Source organism: Tupaia chinensis, unplaced genomic scaffold (assembly GCF_000334495.1).
Source record: "Tupaia chinensis unplaced genomic scaffold, TupChi_1.0 Scaffold000234_1, whole genome shotgun sequence".
Taxonomy (NCBI): Eukaryota; Metazoa; Chordata; class Mammalia; order Scandentia; family Tupaiidae; genus Tupaia; species Tupaia belangeri.
In genome coordinates, this window is record NW_006159712.1 from 1,428,536 (window position 1) to 1,447,645 (window position 19,110).

The 19,110-nt window shown below is 46.7% G+C and overlaps 1 long non-coding RNA gene across 1 annotated transcript in view; it reads right to left on the reverse strand.

Moving 5' to 3' along the window:
- Window positions 1-9,020: 9,020 nt before the first annotated feature.
- The window catches only part of LOC102500818 (uncharacterized), a 42,204-nt gene continuing 32,114 nt past the window's right edge, over window positions 9,021-19,110 (reverse strand). Inside the window, exon 3 of the long non-coding RNA XR_334543.2 lies at window positions 9,021-9,253. This is a non-coding gene — a long non-coding RNA (uncharacterized LOC102500818). The remainder of the gene's footprint in view (window positions 9,254-19,110) is intronic.

The following is a 19,110-nucleotide window of genomic DNA, read 5'->3' on the forward strand; positions in this document are numbered from 1 at the left end:
GCATCCAGTTGTCATATTATCAGCACTTGATCACAGTACGCAAGCATATTTGCTCAATAATTGTTTGTTGAAGAGAGGAATAAAAGGAAAGTACACTGAGAAGTAAAGCTGGCATGGTTGGCCAAAACTGGGTTGTTAGGCTAAGGAATTTATACACAAGTTTGAGGACAGTGGGTGGTCACAGGAGGGTTGATAAGATGTCTGTTTCTGATCAGTCACTCTGATAAACACAGGAAGTGTGCTGGGGGAAGTCCAAGCTGAAGTAGGAATAGGGGGTAGACTAAGGCGATGGTCTCAATGAGACATGTTGAAGCATGCTGAGCTGCGTCAGGACGGTTTATGTGAGTAGATAAAGATATAGTCCAGGGTCCTGAGGAAGGTAGTTTGGTAGGATGCCATCCTTGACTCTTTATAGATGAGGAAGTGAAGAGAGAAAGAATGGAGGAAAGGGAGACTCCATATCTCCAGCCAGAGTGATTAGATCTAGTCTTGCATGAAGATCTTGTATCGAGATCTCTCTCTTTTATGGGCTGCTATGAAGGCCCTGAGCCTAAATTTGTACTCACCATTTTCTTTATATTTTTTCAAGAGTCCTCCTTGTTCAATTATAGAAACATCCAGTTCCACTAAACCTGAATCCTCCTGGAAATCCAAGGGAGAATTGTTTTGGGAAGAAGACATTGTAGGTTCCATTTGAGGCATGCTGAGTTAGAGGTGGATGAAGACCCTTCAGTGGAGCTATTCTGCAAGGAGCCTAGAAGGTGGTTAGAGCAGGGGACTGGATTTGAATCCTGGCTTCAAGCTGTGTGAACTTGGGCAAGTTGTGTGAACTCTGTGTGCTAAGTAGTGTGGGATGTTAATAATAGCACCACGCTCATAAGGTTGTTATAAAGATTAGATGAGGCAAATGAATTTAAGATGCTTAGAACAGGGCCTAGGGAGGACCCCAAATAAGCTACATTAACAGCTCTTGGTATTCTGTGGGGAAGTGTAGATCTGGAAGTCATCACAATAAGAGTGGCCTTGGGAGGGCTGGGGCTAGGTTAGAGCAGGGGACTGGATTTGAATCCTGGCTTCAAGCTGTGTGAACTTGGGCAAGTTGTGTGAACTCTGTGTGCTAAGTAGTGTGGGATGTTAATAATAGCACCACGCTCATAAGGTTGTTATAAAGATTAGATGAGGCAAATGAATTTAAGATGCTTAGAACAGGGCCTAGGGAGGACCCCAAATAAGCTACATTAACAGCTCTTGGTATTCTGTGGGGAAGTGTAGATCTGGAAGTCATCACAATAAGAGTGGCCTTGGGAGGGCTAGGACTATGCAGAAAGAGCGTATTTAGGAAAGATATGAAGGCCAAAGACACAACTCTGATATCAGGATGAACAGAGGAGGAAGACCCAGCAAAGGAGGCTCACACAGATCAGCCCAAGGGATCAGGGAAGAGAGTAACCACTGGAAGCCAGGAGAGAGGAGAATGCCAAGCTGACACTAAGTATGAGTGTCACCTGTTGCTGAAAGTCTGGCAAGAGGGGACTACAAGAGGCAGCTGGCATGAACCTTGTGGAAGTCATAGTGACATTGTTGGAGGACTTGCAGCAGAGGCGGGTGCTGGGGAATGAAGGTGCATTGCAGATGGCAAGTGTACCCCATCGCTGGAGAACCTCTTGGCCCTGTGGGGAAGACATGAGACAAGAATTAGAGGAGAACAGAGACAGAGACAGGAAGTTTGTGTGATTGGACAATTTTACTTTTGGAGGCCATGGTATATATTTAAAGACGAGATTCTCAGACTTTGGGGCTCTGGAGAAGAGTTGGTACAGAGGTTTGAAAATTTGAAAAAGAAATTAAGTAATCAATGGGAGATCTGAGTGCCCTGAAAGAACTGGGTTGTGGGGGAGGATTGAGGAAAAGGGTAAGAGGTCAAACCTGAATAATTCTGAGTTTGGAAGGAAGGGGCAAGGGTGGGGAGGTTATAAATAAGTTTGTAGGTAGGAGGACAGGAAGTGGGGGAGCTATGTCTGATAATTTTCGTGAAGTAGGATAATATGCAGAAATACATAAATACACAGCCTCTACCCAACTGTGGGCATTTAGAAGAAATTGTGATTAAGAAACTTAAACTCTCAAGAGGAAAACCAGGGTTGGAGAAACCAAAGTTAATAGCAAAGCTATTGATATCCTTATATACTTTGTATATATTCTTTTAATTGACTAATATAAAGCAGTGAACATAGCAGACCAAGTGAGGGCAACCTTGGGGGCAATTGTGTCACTGAACAGTTCATTTGGACTTACAACCTCTGTTTGCTTGTGAGTAATGCTCGAAGCAGTTCAGCTCTTCCTACCCTGCAATTTAAACAAAATGCTTACAACGTTTTGCATTTTATTACCTATGGATTTCAGACATATAGCAAAGCTGAAAGAATCTTAGAGTGAACCAATGTATCTACCACTTTCGTTCTACCATTAACATTTTACCAAGAGTATTTATTTAAAGAAACTCAATCGTAGAATAGTTTTTGAGTTACAGGAAAATTGCAGATAGCAGAGTTTTCATATACTCTTTAGCCAGTTTCCCTTATTATTAATATCTTTAATTAGTATGGTGCATTTATAATAATTAGTTAACTATTATCAATGTATCATTTTTAACTAAAATTCATAGTTGATTTAGATTTCTTTATTTAATTTTTAAAAATTTGCTATAGGGCATGTGAATTTACTAGAGAGAGGGGGGGGGAGTGAGAAAGCATCCCAGGGGAGATGACCACACCCCAATCCCTCCATTCTCCTCTCAGGATTTTGGGCACATATACACATGCGCCCTTTGTATATTTCAAGTCGCTGAGTCTAGGACTCGAACTACACAGTGGGCCACATGGGATCCAGCATCCTCAACCACCATGCCACCAGCTGGCTCAACTCAGGTTTCTTTAGCTTTTCCCTAGTATTCCTTATGTTCCAGGATCCCATTACCTTTAGTTTTCCTTTCTCCGTAGGCTCCTGTGGAGCAACAGTGTCTCAGACTTCCCTTGTTTTCAATGGCATTGATGATTTGAGGAGCGCTTATAAGATATTCCATAAACTTTCCATCAGGTGGGATTTGTCTGATGATTTCATGCAATTACACTGGGGTTATAGTATTTGGAAGAATCACTACTGAGAACAAGTGCTATTCTTACCTCACCTTATAGAGGCTATACGTTGTCCCAATGCCTGATCACTATGGCCATTGACCTGGGCCACCTGGCTGAGGTGGCATTTGGCAGGCCTCTCCATGGTGGTTACTCTTTTTCTTCCCCTCCCATATGTACTCTTTGGAAGGGAGTCACCATGTGCATCTCACACTTAAAGAGTGAGGAGTTACACTCCATCTCCTTGAGCTTAACTCTCTTGAGCACAACGGACTCCAATTTCTTTGTTTTTTTTTTAATTACATATCTATCAATTCACTATCTCTCTATTCATCTGTCAATTTGTCTTACTTTTTTATACATTTTAAGATGAATCTGCAGATTTATTTATTTATTTTTAAGAGGTTTTTGCCTTAGGCATGTTCACTTATCAGAAAGAGAGAGAGACAGAGAGAGAGAAAATGAGAAATCATTCTGCAGAGGGGTTGGCCACGCCACACTCCATTCTCCTCCATTCTCTTCCCAGGATCTTGAGCACACATGCACACACGCTCAGTGTGAGGTTTCAACTCACCAGGTCCGGAACTCCAACCACGGTTGGCCATGTGGAAGTCCAGTGACATAATCACTACGCCATCTACTGGCCCTGAATCTGAGGATTTATATTATTGGGTCATCAGGAAAGTCATGGCATTTTTGCATAGAAAAATACATTATGACTTTCCCAATGACCTAATATTTTGTTGCAGGAGATACATAGGCTAAGGAATGTGGTATAGACATACATTGGGGTCTTAATGAGCCATTTCCCTGGTAATATATTATCTAATTTCATCTGTGATGGAGTTCTTATTCCCACTGTATAGCTGAAGAGACAAAGGCACAGTTAAGTAAATTGTATTAAGGCCAAATAGCCAGCAAATGAGAAAAGCTTGAAAACCCTTGCTTGGCTTAAATGCCCCCCCCCAACTCCCTTCTTACCTCTGCCACCTCACTTCTCCATAACACAGAGGAAGGTTAGCACCCCACCCTCTGCTCCTGGGCCTTCACGCTAACTAACCAGGACTATTGCACCAGCACAGGTGAACCATATGGGACAGATTACCTGTCTGCCTTGCTTTGGAGGGCAGGGACCCAGTGCTTGTCCACTTGGGAACTCCGGTGCACAGCACAGGGTCTAGCACCTGGTAGGAAAGCAATATAAAGTTTTCAATGACCATAGAAAAAAACTATAAGCAGATGGAAGGTGGCTCAGAGCTGGACTTCTCCAATGTCAGCACGCCACACTGTAGCTAGAAGTGTGCTTTTGCCCATGCCCTGGGTGGTCACCAGCAGACCACTTGACTTACTATTGCATGGACTTCCCAGAACTTCCTTCTGAGTAATCAGAAAAATCTCAACTTATCCCTTGCTCATAAATGCTAGGCAAAGAAAGTCTATCTCTCACAGCCAGGCTTGGTTTCACCCACACTTGAGATAAAGGATGGATGCCCTAGAGCAAGCAGAAGGTTAATATCGTCCATCTCAACAAAAGAGACGGTATCAAGAAAATTTGTCCCTTGAGTTGATGCATCTGAGACCGGAGACTGACTTGAGGTTCCTCTCAATTTGCTGAAGATGCTCCACTGTTAGGTCTTTGCATGGATTTTGCCTTTCCTAAGATTAGCCACAACTTTATTTATTTACTATATTATTGTAATTAAAAATGTTTTAACTTCCAAAACCCTTTTTCTCCTTTGGAGCAGTAAATCACATGAAATCACGAGTTAGATGAGCCTAGTGTATTTTTCCAACACACCCAGAGGAACTCCACTCTAGCAGGCTGCCATTCTGCGCTCTTCTAGATTTGGCCACATTTGGTGCTCAATGCAGGAGATAACCTGGTGAGCAGGCCTCAGTGAGGGAGCCAAACCCAAGACTCCTACTCTCTCCTGGGACCCAGGGCTCCAGATCCAGCCTAGTCCAGGCTGTACCCAGTATTCTTTGCTACTTACAGACAAAGGATGTGTATGTCAGAGACCTCACTCAAAAGCTCTAATCCAGAGCTCAATTTCAGTAAGCTGGGGTCAATAATCCATAGAGACCAGACCATGTTCTTGGTTACAAGCAGCAGAAATGGGTTTTCCATTACCCAACAGCTCTGGAAGCTGAGGGTTCACAGAGTTGATGGGAACCTCAACACGCTTGCTACTGGGAGTGGGCAACAGCTGTGGGATGATGGAGGGCCGGGCTGCAGAAACTCACGGCAGATGCCCCACAGGAAGCCAGGAAATGCACAATGCTCCTGACATTCCAGCTGAGCCCACGCCTTTCCTGGCATCACACATTCAATACCCGATGCCTTGGGACAGTGTCTAATGGGGTTAGTTGACAGAGGAGAGGGACAGAGGGATAACCCTTTAGGGTCCCAGGTGATACACACCTGCCTCTGATTGCATTCATGGGAGCATTCCAGCAAGGTGCTGAGAGGAGGGAGGATGGTGAAACTGGGCTACCCAAAATGGACACCAGGCCCTACGTCAACTTTTCTGCATTGTTTTGAGAATTTGAAATAATTTGTGCAAAGTGCTTGATAAAATGCTTGGTACCCAAATAATTAATTCCATCAATTGGGAAGATATATGGAAGTCTATAAGGAGAGAGAAAAACAGGACCCTCTAACTTAAAATAGCATACAATGCATTAGTAGTTATCTTTCTGGGAAGACATGAAAGAACTAGCATAGGATTGCACTTTAAAAACGCTTCGTTTTCCAGCGCAAGCTGCCAGCTACAGATGCGTGGCCTTGCAGACAAAGCCAGCCAGGCAGCCTGCTGTCAGAGCAACCCTCTTACTGCCAGAGGACATTTAAATGGAACACGTACACCCATCAGAATAAATGTCTCCTGAGGGAAAGAAGCAAAATTCAGGACTGTGCTGCCCTGACAACACCATGAACCAAAAATCAGACTTCATCAGCTCCCCGAGGGGCTGGTCTAGGACGGGAAAAGCCAAGTCACTGTGGAAAATTTCCTACTGAAGGTTAATCTTGTTTAAAGACCCAAGGCCATATTCCCATTCCCATAGATGCTGTGGTTAACAGAATGATGCTTTGGTTAGTGTTCGTTTTTGTTTTGTTTTTGTTTTTGTTTTTTAACAGAATGAAACAAAAATGTCCTTTCTAGAAGTCTTCAAATATCCAGCTTATGGTTAACATCTATCATTTCCAATACCATTGGGTAGTCTTAGGCCCAGTCAGCTGTAAGATTTACGTAGGGACGGTTGGCCCTGAAGTGCAGTGGTTAAGAACTATTTGGAAGAAGCTGGATCCCACTGGCTGACCACAGTTCGTATCCTGATCCTGGTGGCTTGAGAAGCATGCTGGGCACATGTAAGTGTATGCCCAAGATCCTGATGGGATGAAAGAATGGAGGAAAGGGAATTGCCACGTGACCAGTTCCCCCGGAGGGCTCGCTCTCTCCTGTGCATGCATGCGCCCTCTGACAATAAAAATAAAAAAATTATCTGGGGAGTTTGCCGATGGTACAGACACCTGGGACTCACCCTGGAGATCTGAGCCAGGGAGATGCAACGAGACCTAAGGACCTGCATTTTCTCCAGGCCCACTAGTCGGGGCCCCTCTGATCTGGGTTTGCCTTTCCTTTGCTATTGAGAAGGCTTGCTAGGACAAGTTTTATGAAAATAGGGCCTGTTAAGTCAAATAAAATTTCATAGGGGATGTCACAAAATACTGAATTATGAGAAACAGAATGTAAGAAACATTTGAGGAGATTGAGATATCTGGGCATCCCTTCTCATGAGAATAGTTGACACTAGTTAGAAATCATTCTTAGAAGTTTAACACGTCTTTTAAGATCTCGACTAAATAGCTTGTTATATTACTCAAATTATGGTGTCTATTTAATACCAGTTCTGGCTGGGTGCAGAGGACCCATTCAGAAGTCACCCTATGCTGTGGGTTTTTCACGCTGGATTTCATTTAGCTTCCCACAAACCCCGTCAGGATGATATTATGATTGCACTTCAGGGCTGAGAAAATGAAGCCTCAGAGAAATCTTGCCCAAGTCAAGGTCAGTGGCAGATCTGAGCCTGTGTGAACTTAGAGCCTGTTAACCGCTATGCTGTCTGTGCACAGTAGGACTCTGGTGGCATTCGCATAATCATTGATTGTCCCCCTCCACGGATCCTTACATTGGCCAGACCTAGCATAAGCCAGAGCTACTGAAGTCTCTCCAGGACTTTTCTTAGAGGACAGTGACCCTCTCTGGTGAGCACACATGCCCTCTGGCAATTAAAAAAAATACTATGACTACATGCAGCAACTTAGCTTAAAAAGGTTCATTTCTGCATCATAATAATGGAGTTTGGTACCAATCTGAATATCTAACCAGAGGGAATTATTGAAATGTGTTCTAGTACCTGTATACCACAAGGTGTCCAGTAGTCATTTAAAAAGCTGCTTCAATGGGCCAGCAGATAGACTGCAGGTTCAGGCAGCTAGGCCTCAGCTGACCAACTGTGCAATTTGAATCCTGGACCTGGAAGCCTGAAAAACATGCCGGGTGCATGTTGTGTGTGTACCCCAAATCCAAAGAGGAGAAAGGAGAAAGTGCAGCCTGGCCATCCCTCCCAGGGGATGATTTCTCATTTCCTCTCTGTTTCTCTCTGGCAAATGCATGTGCAACATGGCAAAATGCTAAAAAAAAAAAAAAAAAAGTCAGGCGGGTGGTGTGGTGTTTAAGTCACTGGACCACATGGCCAACTGTAGTTTGAGTCTCAGACCTGGTGGCTTGCTTTCTCACTTTCCCTCTCTCTGGTGACACACATACCCTATAGCAAACGTATATAAATAATAATATTAAATAAATAAATATTTTTAGATACTGCTTTGGGATGGTATTTAGTCACATGAAAAGCTACTTATAGGGCCAGCAGGTAGCATGATGGTTAAGGCTCTGGATTCCCACAAGGCCGACTGCTGTTTGAGTCCTAGACCTGGCAGCTTGCTTTCTCACTCTCTCTGTCTCTCTCTGGTGAGTGCAAATTAAAAAAATAATAATAATTATAAATAAAATAAAACTAAATGAATAATTCCTTTTTTTTTTTTTTTGGAGAGATTTTCACTGTAGGGCGCGTGCGCTCGCCAGACAGACAGAGAGAGATGTAGAGACAGAAAGCGAGAAATCACCCCCCAGGGGGGATGGCCTCGCAGCAATCCCTTCTCCTCCATTCTCCTCTCGGGATCTTGGGCACGCACGCACACGCGCCCGGCGTGAGTTTTAAGCCATCGGGTCCGGGACACGAACCGCGGTCGACTACGTGGGAGTCCAGCGACATAGCCATTACGCTAACTGCTGGTTCCTAATGAATAATTCCTTTTTTAAAAAGGCTGTTTATAATATGTTGTATACATGAAAAAAGAAAAACACACAAAGCGTATTGAATTAAATAAGCGGGAGTCTATTAGCTTGAAGCTGCCTCCAGACACAGGGTTTCTGCTAACAAGTTGCACCCCAGCTTGGTACACAAACAAACTGAAGTGGAATTGAGGAGTCTATCTTTTTGTAACCAAGAGCTGACCTTCAGCCAATCACAGCAGCCCTTTCATGCCCACCATCACACCACCCCCCCACCCCACGGATCACCTATAAGTCCCCTGCTAACACTGCTGGCCTCCCTGATCCTCTTCTGGTTCTGAGTACTTTGGATTCATGAATTATTTTTCACTCAGATGAATTCTTAAATGTAAGGTGTCTGAAGTGTTTATCTTAACAGAACTTACAAAGAATTGAATGAAGAATGCAATCAAATTTTGACAGTAAAAATAATTTAAAAAGGGAATTCCCAAACCCTAAGAATGTCATTTTACCAGAGTAAGCTGCACGACCTGCCAGCATTGCTCAGTAGCGTCCATGTGTGGTGGAAGGAGGCTTAACTTGGCTTAGCTCTCCCTGCCCTCTTCCTCTCTCTCCCCGGCTCTGAATCCAGGTCTTTGCATCTTACTGCACACGTCTTCCCACACGCTGTCCTGGTAGAGAAACCGAATGGGCATCTCGGCGTCCCATTCCTTCCTTTCACTGGGTGCAGATAACTTTCTGGATGCCGCAGTTGGCCTCGGCCTACAGAAGAAGGAAAAGTTTAGCTGAGCAGAGCATGGTCTGGGGAAAATGGGGAGGAGACCAAAGACTGCTGGCTGGAGGGAAAGGTGACGACTGAGCACAGAGAGAAAAACGGCGCGCGAGAGCTCTGAGAATAAAGGGGACGCATGGCGGCGGTGAGAAGCGTGGGAGAGTATAGGGCGGGGGCCGGGGCTGGGTTCTAGTACGGGCCCTGCCATCAACTGCTGTGTGGCTTTTGGCCAGTGACTTTCCCTCTGAGTGTCGGTTTTCTGAGTTACACCTGCTGTCCTGCCTTCCCTATGCCATTTATTCACATGTCTTGAGCACCAGGCCTGCTGTCAGTGCTGGGGACTTGGTTATGGCTAACGCTGACAGCAGCCATGCCCTCGTGTGGGTGCAGTACGCAAAACAGTGAGATGTGTTGTAGCTCAGTTTGAGATCATGAGAAAAGGTAAAGGAGGGAAAGGCACTGGGGAGTCTTTTCGTAAAGGGTGACTTTTTTTTTAAAAGAATTATTTTATTGAACTTTATTTAGTTAGTTATATTTTAGTTGGACCAGAGAGGGGGAAGAGAGAGAGAGAGAGAGAGAGAGAGAGAGCGAGCAAGCAAGCCACCAGGTCCAGAACTAGAACTGTGGTCAGCCATATGGGAGTCCAGCGCCCTTAACCACCATGCCACCTGCCAGCCCCCCTAAAGGGTTGACTTGTGAGTCAAGACCTAAGGAGGTGAAAGAGTGAGACAGGTAAAGAGAGCTTGGGGCAGAGGGGACAGCCATTGTGAAGGGCTGCTCTGAATGTGAGAAGCACTCACCTCCACTCTCAGCATTTCCAACTAGCCTGCCCTCTGCAGCAGCCTCCTAGCGACCTCGAGCCACCACCCCTCCAGCCCCAGTGGTCACCTAGCCACACATGAGTGCTTTATTCTAAAATGTAAGTCAGACCCCACCCCTTTCCTGCTCACAGCCCATCAGGAGTTCCAACCACACTCAATCCCAAGGCTGAAGTCCTCATCATGGTCCTTCAGCGTCTCCCGGAGCCCGTCTCTCTCCCCGCCCCTCTCCTTTGCTCACTCCTTTCCAGCTACACTGACCTCCCTGCAAGCCCAGGCTGAAGGTCTTTGCTCACAGCCTCAATCTGAGGTTCTGCCCCCCAGTTACCCACAGATGCCACTGCCTTGAGAGGACATTCCGTCCTGTTTAAGCAAGACCTTGTCCCCTTCTATCCCCTCGTCCTGCTTCTTTGCTTTCCCATTGTAGCACTAACTGCCACTTCCTGACCTTTCATATACTCACAATAGTATTAATTGATCAGATGTCTGGGACGTGCTGGAACTCTGTCCTAGACAGCCTAGAATTAGCTCATCGTCCCCCAGTCTCCTTAAGAATGGTATTATTATTAACCACATTTTATACATCAGTAGCCCAAGATACAGAAGGTTAAGAAATTTGCATGAGGTCTCCCAGCTGCTGGGTGTTAGAGCAAAGTTTAAGCTCTGTAGCTTCCACTTTTAACCACATCACTCTGGACCGACACTGCCCCGTAGAGCTGTCACGATGGAGGTGATCTGCGTGGGACCACTGGCACTGGTGACGGCTGAGCACTGGACAGGGCTGTGACCAAGGAACCGGATCTTCAGTTTTATTTCATTTTGGCTACCATGTTGTCCGGTAAGCCCTAGAACCTCTTACTTGTTCCTTCGTTAATGTCTGTCTGCCACAGGGCAGACTGAGCCTTGGTGTCTTCATCTGGTAGTGAAGGAGACACCTCATAGGGCCATTGTGAGGATCGGGTGGGCTTTATACATGAGGGGTTTGTGTGTGTGTGTGTGTGTGTGTGTGTGTGTGTGTACGCACGCGCGTGTGAGATCTATCTATCTATATCTATCGTGGCTTAGAACATAGTCCAGCATAAACTTACTCCTCAGAGCTTATTTATTACCATCATTATCACCATTCTTAGACTCCTTAAGACCATCGACTTTGCTTGCTCACTCCTGAATCCCCATTACATTCTTGGGTACACTGCAGGTACTAAATAAATCTCTGTTGAATGAAGGAATCCGTGAACTGAATTAATTGTGGGACTTGGATAAAGACAAACTGTCACAAATTCCAGCTCTTTCAAAGGCTCGACGGGGAATACAAATGAGTCAGAGGATGGCTAAGATTATGGGGAAGGCTGGAGATTGTGGAAGACAGAAGGGAACATGCCCCCCAAATGCCTTCAGAATCATTTAGGGGGACAGGGACAGCACGGAGCACTGTGGTCCAGACAGTGCACCCCCCCTAAAGATGCCCAGGCTGCCACTTCAGAGCTACATTCCTTAAAGGGCACTTGTCATTCCATCACGGGAAGTCTCTGGTTCTGTTTCCAGAGGTTCAACAGGAGGCATGCTGCAGTTTTGACAGGCATCCTTTACACGTAAAGCAATCCAGGACCCAGGGCCCAGTGACTCAGGTAGCTCTCCATGAAGATTCTTGTTCAGGTTCTCACTTAACACAGAGTTTTCCAGGGAATTTTCTGTGCTTCAGAAATTGCAAGAAAAAATGAAAGATGTGAAAGGGAAGAGAAAAAAAAGGGAAAGAAAGAAAAAGGAAATGCATTTGGCTTGAGAACTAGGAACATCAGTCCAGGGAGCAGGTGGAAGAGCTGACTGCCATGGTGGATAGAGGTCCCTGTGCAATGCCCAGGGCAGGAAGAGTCTTTCTTAGACAGGGCTCAAGTTCTGCAGGCCATGCCTATAGTCCGCCTTCTTGAGCTTTCCCTGGGCACTCCTTTGCTTCTTGAATACAACAGTGGGCAAGATGGTCACGTCAGTAGTAGCATCACTTGCCTCACAGCTGTGTGACCTTGGGCCCCTCCTGGCCACTGATTAGGACATGGAGTCCACGTTGGTGATTTCCCAGTCAATCAGTTCAGTGATTCTCGGTGAGACGTACCTCACAGTGACTACAGCCCACAGACACGGTCTGTTTGGCTTACCTGTTTTGCCCTTTTAAATAAAAATGTTTATTGAAGAAGTAATTTTCTATTGCTGCTGTAACAAATTACCTCATACTTAGTGACTTAAAACAACACTAATTTATTATTCACAGTTCTGAAGGTTGAGAATCTGACACGGGGCTCAGCAGGTTAAAATCAAGGGCTGCCTTCCTTCTGGAAAGTTCTAAGAAGAAATTCCTTTCTTTATCTTTCCCAGCTTCGGGAAGCCACTCATACTCTTTGGCTCAATGCCTCTTCTTTTATTCAAAACCTGAGATGTCACCTCTCCCTGTGCTCTTCTGTATAGTGACAACTCCTGTTGATTATCTCTTCTTCAGCCTCCTTCTTCCATTTCTAGGGATCTGTGGGCAACACCAGGCCCATCTAGATATGGCAAGATAAGCTCCTGTCCTAGGTCGACTGTTTAGTAGCTTTTATTCCATCTGTAACCCCAACTCCCCCCTTTGTCATATATTTTACCAGATTCACAAATTCCAGGATTAAGACATGGACATCTTTGGGAAGTCATTATTCTACATACCACAGTTAAGCACATTTTTAGATTTTAGTGTTTTTTCATAAACTCTGGCTTTTTAGCTTTTCTTAAATAGAGACTGGCAACTCAGGGCTGCCAGTGAGCCCCAATGACAATATGGCAGCAAAGGGTTTCAACTGAGTTGGGCCTATTTGCCCCAGGCCCCCCTCTGCCTTATTGTCTCTCTGATACCAATGCCCAGAGTTGGTCGCCATGTTCATTGCAGACTTGTTTCACTTGTATGTCCCCTTGGTCTTATCAGCATTCGAACCTGCAGCATCTCATCTTAGTTATTTGGAAGGCCCGACTCTACCACTTAGGCTTTCTGTTCACAGAGTAGTACAAGCAGCTGGTCGGCATGCACACGTGATACAGGAGAGGGGAGGTTAGCGTTGTGTGTGCCCCAGAGAATGCACAGAGGTGGGGAACCAACTGCCGCTCTCACTAGGCTGGACCCTGGAAGCGATGAATGAGTTAGAGAAGTTTGGAATTGTGAGCAACCCCAGAACCTCCGTCACTGCTGTGCTCCAGGCATCCCATTTTATTTCACTGAGTCCTCACAGCCACTTCAAGAGGGTGATGCCGCTACTTAGCTCTCCCCACTCCCTTGTGGGAACGCCAGTCCAGAGAAGTTGAGTAAGCTGCTCAAGGTTGCAGAGCTGCGATGTAGCAGAGCTGGGATTCGAACATGTTCTTCTGACTCCAGAGTCTGAGTCTTCGCTCCTGTCGGTTCTGTCTTTAGAAAGAGAATTGTCTGTGGTTTTAAGCTTTTGACCCACTGGACTTGGGAAGCAAAGCTGAACCAGGAGGCTCACTCTTCTAGATCACCAGAGTGGCCTGGAGTCCCTCTGACTTCCCAGGTCCACGCGGGAAATCACCCAAACAGGAACAAAGGCCGGCGTCAGAGGGTGCTGCGGTGTGGGGGAATTCTGGCCTGGAAGTTGCCTGGACAAGACTTCCTAAATCAGAGCGCTGGTAGTGGGGGAGCACAAGACCTTTGTGAGGGACCTGAGACGCTCCAGCGGGTACTCACCCTGGAATGATGATGAGCGTGGGAGGGCGGAAGGAGAGAAGCTTGTTGGTGAGAACCTGGCACTCTCGTTGGCCAGTCACATGTTAAGCCGCAGACCTGCATGGTCTCCCTGAGTTAAAGATAAAGAGGACCCTCCAGTTCCAGTGAGGGCGGGACAGGGACGAAGCCTCATCAGACCCCTGGGAATTGCCCGCACTGGATGGGGGCCCTCACTGAGCACCAGAGCTTGAACCACCTCTTCTTGAGTTACAGGGTTTCTGCCTCTGGCTGAGAAGATTCTGATAGTTTCCCAAATGCAAATGGAGTCCCCATTTGCCAGAAGGGAGTCTGCCTTGCTGGGGCCTATGGGACAGGGACATGGCAGGGGAAAGGCGGATCAAAGTGATGGGCTGAGAGCTCTGTGGTTAGGGTGCCCAGAGATCTCTATTTGCTGGGGCTGGCCCCAAAGCCTGCTGTAGCTCCAGCACATTGCAGACCGAGCCCCTTCGACTTGCAGAAACGTCCTGATGTGGCTGATAACATGTCGCCCTCTCTGATGCGACTCTGTGACAGCTTCCAGACAAAACTCTTGGAGTCAGATTATTCGTGCTTCTTTTGCTTCAGTCTCCAAAATATAAAGATGGACAGGAAGTTAATCTGCCACCGAGAAGCTCCTAGGACCTTATTAGTGCTGAAAGGAAGTTCTAGAAATTGTCTGGGAAAAGGAGTAAACTTGAACCATCTCTATGGTATGTCGGGCTCAGTTCGGGCATGTAACATGAGCAGCTGCATTTCTCACAAAAGCACCAAGAGGGATGTTGGGTATTAATAGCCTTTAAAAGATGAAGAACCTAAAAGGAGCTCAAAGTAGATACTCAGCGGAAGGCAGCGACTGATTCGAATCCCAGCCGGGGACAACCCCCACCCCCCTCCACCCCCTAACCCTGCCCCCCATGCCTCTGAGTCCTTGGCTGCCTGCATTACTCCAGGCTGCCTCCTTTCTTCCCCTTGGCATTAGATGAACTAAAGAGCAGTTGTCTATGTAATCTGGGAGTGTTAGGGTCCATAGGTCGCAAGAAATGGGATGCAGGCCTCTTCTGGGCCCAGACTGCAGTAAATGCAGCTGTGTGGCTTTTTCCTTCCTCGAATTTCTCTGTCCTCCACCATCCGACCTCCCCTCTCTAACTCAGTAGAGGCATCTCCCTACTTGTAGGGTACAATTTAGGAACTCAGTGAGTCCACACCACTAACACAGCATTAGAATTGCTAGTCCTGTTTCTTTTTAATTAGAGAAAAATATATACAAACCAAAGATCATCACTTAGGAGAACTCAAAGACAAAATATCCTGTCTTATACAGCCTGTCCAGGGGAATACTGGATATTCACCTGGGGTGATATCTATCCCGAAGCTGCATCTTTTATTAGAGTCTTAGCGTCAGGCAGATCTGGTTGCAAATCGCACATTCCACCGCTGGTATCTATAGGCCTTGGTCTGCCTAACCCTTTCTCCCGAGTCTGTGAAATGGGTGTGTACAACTCTATCCCGCTTTCACAGAGCAGTTTTCAGATTACATGATATAATACATGTAAAGGCTTAGCATTTCCTTTCCCCCAAACCTGGAGGCATCACAGAAAGGTTGATAGACAAAGTACATGTCTTCTCTGAGTCCTTGGCTGCCTGCATTACTCCAGGCTGCCTCCTTTCTTCCCCTTGGCATTAGATGAACTAAAGAGCAGTTGTCTATGTAATCTGGGAGTGTTAGGGTCCATAGGTCGCAAGAAATGGGATGCAGGCCTCTTCTGGGCCCAGACTGCAGTAAATGCAGCTGTGTGGCTTTTTCCTTCCTCGAATTTCTCTGTCCTCCACCATCCGACCTCCCCTCTCTAACTCAGTAGAGGCATCTCCCTACTTGTAGGGTACAATTTAGGAACTCAGTGAGTCCACACCACTAACACAGCATTAGAATTGCTAGTCCTGTTTCTTTTTAATTAGAGAAAAATATATACAAACCAAAGATCATCACTTAGGAGAACTCAAAGACAAAATATCCTGTCTTATACAGCCTGTCCAGGGGAATACTGGATATTCACCTGGGGTGATATCTATCCCGAAGCTGCATCTTTTATTAGAGTCTTAGCGTCAGGCAGATCTGGTTGCAAATCGCACATTCCACCGCTGGTATCTATAGGCCTTGGTCTGCCTAACCCTTTCTCCCGAGTCTGTGAAATGGGTGTGTACAACTCTATCCCGCTTTCACAGAGCAGTTTTCAGATTACATGATATAATACATGTAAAGGCTTAGCATTTCCTTTCCCCCAAACCTGGAGGCATCACAGAAAGGTTGATAGACAAAGTACATGTCTTCGGGATGGATCCCCATCTCCCCAACCTCGGCTAGACCCCTGATCCTGCCATTCTTGTTGGCTGCAACTCTTCCCTTATCTCTGAGGCAGGCAGGCACTCCCTGGCCATGTCCTCCTTGAAGAGAAGCAGCTGGAGCAGGTCCCATGGTCTCTGCTGGCCTGAGCAGAACTGCCTCAGCTCTTGTTTCTGCACCTTCCCCCAGCTCTGCCCTTCTCCAGCTCTCCCAGGACGGGGGTAAGAATTTTTCTCTTTCTAGCAGAGAGGTCTGCTTCCCCCTCTCCTGCCCCTGCCCACAGCCACCCATCCTCACTGGCCTTGGGGAGTTTCCCTTCATAGCAGAGCTATCTGTGTTTAGACTGCCAAAGTCAAAAATAGGGCAGACCAGGAGGAGCTTGACAGGAAGTCCAAATAAGCATTTCCTCCACCCACCTTTGAACTTCTGAGATATCTCAGCTAAAACAGAGGAGGATGAGAGACAGAATGAGGGGATAAAAAAAAAAAAAAAAAAAAAGAGTAAGATTGTCAGCTACGAGGAAGTGGAAAATATTGCTCCTGTTGCCTGCACAGAGCTGGTTCAGGTTTTCCCCAGGATGGGGGAGGGGAGAGCTGTGTCCAGGCTGAGGCTGGGGAAGGGCTTCTGAGGCCTTGACCGCCCCTCCCCACATGTACTAGGAGCCATGGCCCTGCAAAGGTGGGCTGGCCTGCCCCTGTCAGCATGCACTCACTCTGCAGCAGGCTCCAGCTCCCACCTGTTGGGCTATAGGACCTGTGGAGATCCTCTCTCTAGTAGAGCGGTTGGGACCCCTCTGGCACTCCATGAAACCCTCCTGTAAATGGAACCCTTGGCCAACCAGGAGGATCCCAGATCATGATGTCTTCTTGCAAGGTTAAGAGCAGCAGCCTCAGTTCCTCTAACAGGTGAACCACACAGACCTTCTAGAATGTTCTGGCAACAGTTTACCTCAGTCTCTGGTGGCAAATCCCAGCCATAGAAACCTGGGGCAGGTAAGGCTGGGGTGAATACATGCAAGGGTATCCTCTTTATTGCCTGTGGTACCTCAGGTCAGTAGCCACTATGGGCCACAGGCTACCATATTTTTCACTCTCCCCTAGTTGAGACCTGCTATGTCCAAGTCACATTCATATAAGCCTTTCCCCAAACCACTGACTTCGTAGACTCCTCATCTACTAAGTCTCTGCTTTCCATTGTCCTCTGGCCCCTAAGCAGCAGCTCCCAGACTCCTCCCTGATCCCACACCAGAAACGGTAACTCCCAATGAATCCTGTGTTTTTCTCACCTCTAAAATTTGCTGTGAAGAAAGATAGTTATTGGGGCCAACAGTTGGTGGTAGCAGTTATGTTGCTAGAATCCCACATGGCCAACTGTGGTTCAAGTCCCAGACCCTATGGCTTAATACTCATGCTGGGCACGTGTGCATGTGTGCCCAAGATCCCAGAATGGGAATGGAGGAGAAGGGATTATGGTGTAGTCATCCCCCCAAGGAGTGATTTCTTGCTTTCCGTCTCTGTCTCTGTCTCTCTCTCTCTCTCTCCCTCTCTTTCTGGTGAGCACACATGCCCTGTAGCAAAAATCTCTCCAAAAAAAAGAAAATAGAAAAACAAAGAAAGATAGTCATTTCCCCACCTGATTCTTCTGTGGGTTTGAAGGAAAGAGGGAGGGGGAGAATTCAAGTCCAGAAGTGGTGGGCTGGGGAGGAGAGGAGATTGGGGCGATCCTCCACTCCAGATTGCAGTTAGCCACTCACATCCACGTTTGTTGCTGGGCTCTAACGATTGGCTGGATCGCTCCCTGCGAGGACTGCCTTCTTGACCACAGCCTTAATTGACTTTTTTTTTTTTTAACATTCAATCACTGTGTATCATTACAGTATTTCCCCATCATGAATATACTGCATATTGGTTTAGTCAAAGAAATGATCATACATGTCATCATCAATAAATTATTTTCCATTTTTGTGTCCCTTCAATGCTTTGCTCCTTTCTTTTTCCCTTGATTCTATCCCTCTCAGCCTCCCCCATTTCCCACCCTCCTCCTGCTGCTGAAGCCACCTGCTTCAGGAGCCCCATCCCTGTGTACTCATTATGCAGAGGAACTGTTTGTCCCCTCCTAACACCGAGATACATATCACGAAACCTAAGCCGGCTTCTACTAACATTTTCATTTGCTCTGTCACGTGTTCTTGGTTTATTTACCTGATGGGGAGGAAGGGGGAGAATGGGGTATTCCCAGCACAGGATTGTCTGCTGCCTTGAGTCACTATGCCCTACCTGCTCCCACCGTCCGCTCTGCACCATCCGTGAGGCCAGGAGATGGATGCTCTAGCCCAGTGAGTTAGCTCCGGTCTTCGCTGTCACAGCATTGCAGCGTCCCCACTGACCGGGGCTGCACCTCGAATCTGCTTGTACGACTGTCCGTTTTACAGATGAGGAAACTGAGGCTAGACCGAGTGACCTGGTCTACACAAGGTCAGACTCGTCCTCCTGGTATCCTGAACCTCTGGTGGGAGCTAACTGGCCTTGACCTCCAAAAGCTTCTGGAACCCACTACCCAGAGACAGGAGACATGAAACTCGTGAGTATTGGGAAATCACCAAGCACTGGGGAAGAGGAAAGCTCCAGGCCGGAAGTAGCAGACTTCCCCTTGCATCAGCTGCTCCTCCTGCCCACCAGCTGCCCTTTGTGAGGAATGGGCCAGTGGTTCAACCAAGAGGGCACCAAATGCCTGCCTTGTGAAAAGTGCTGTGGACTTTTTGGAGCTTGTGCAGATTGATGACCTCACTAGCTTTTCATGGGAAGCAGACAGAGAGGAAACTGCACAAGTTCTGGAGACAGAGCTGGGTTTGAATCCTGGGCAACTTACATAACATCTCAGAGCTTTGGTGTGGCAAACGGCAAAAGGCTGGGTCTCTGGATTCAGATAAACATTGCAGAAACCTGCTGA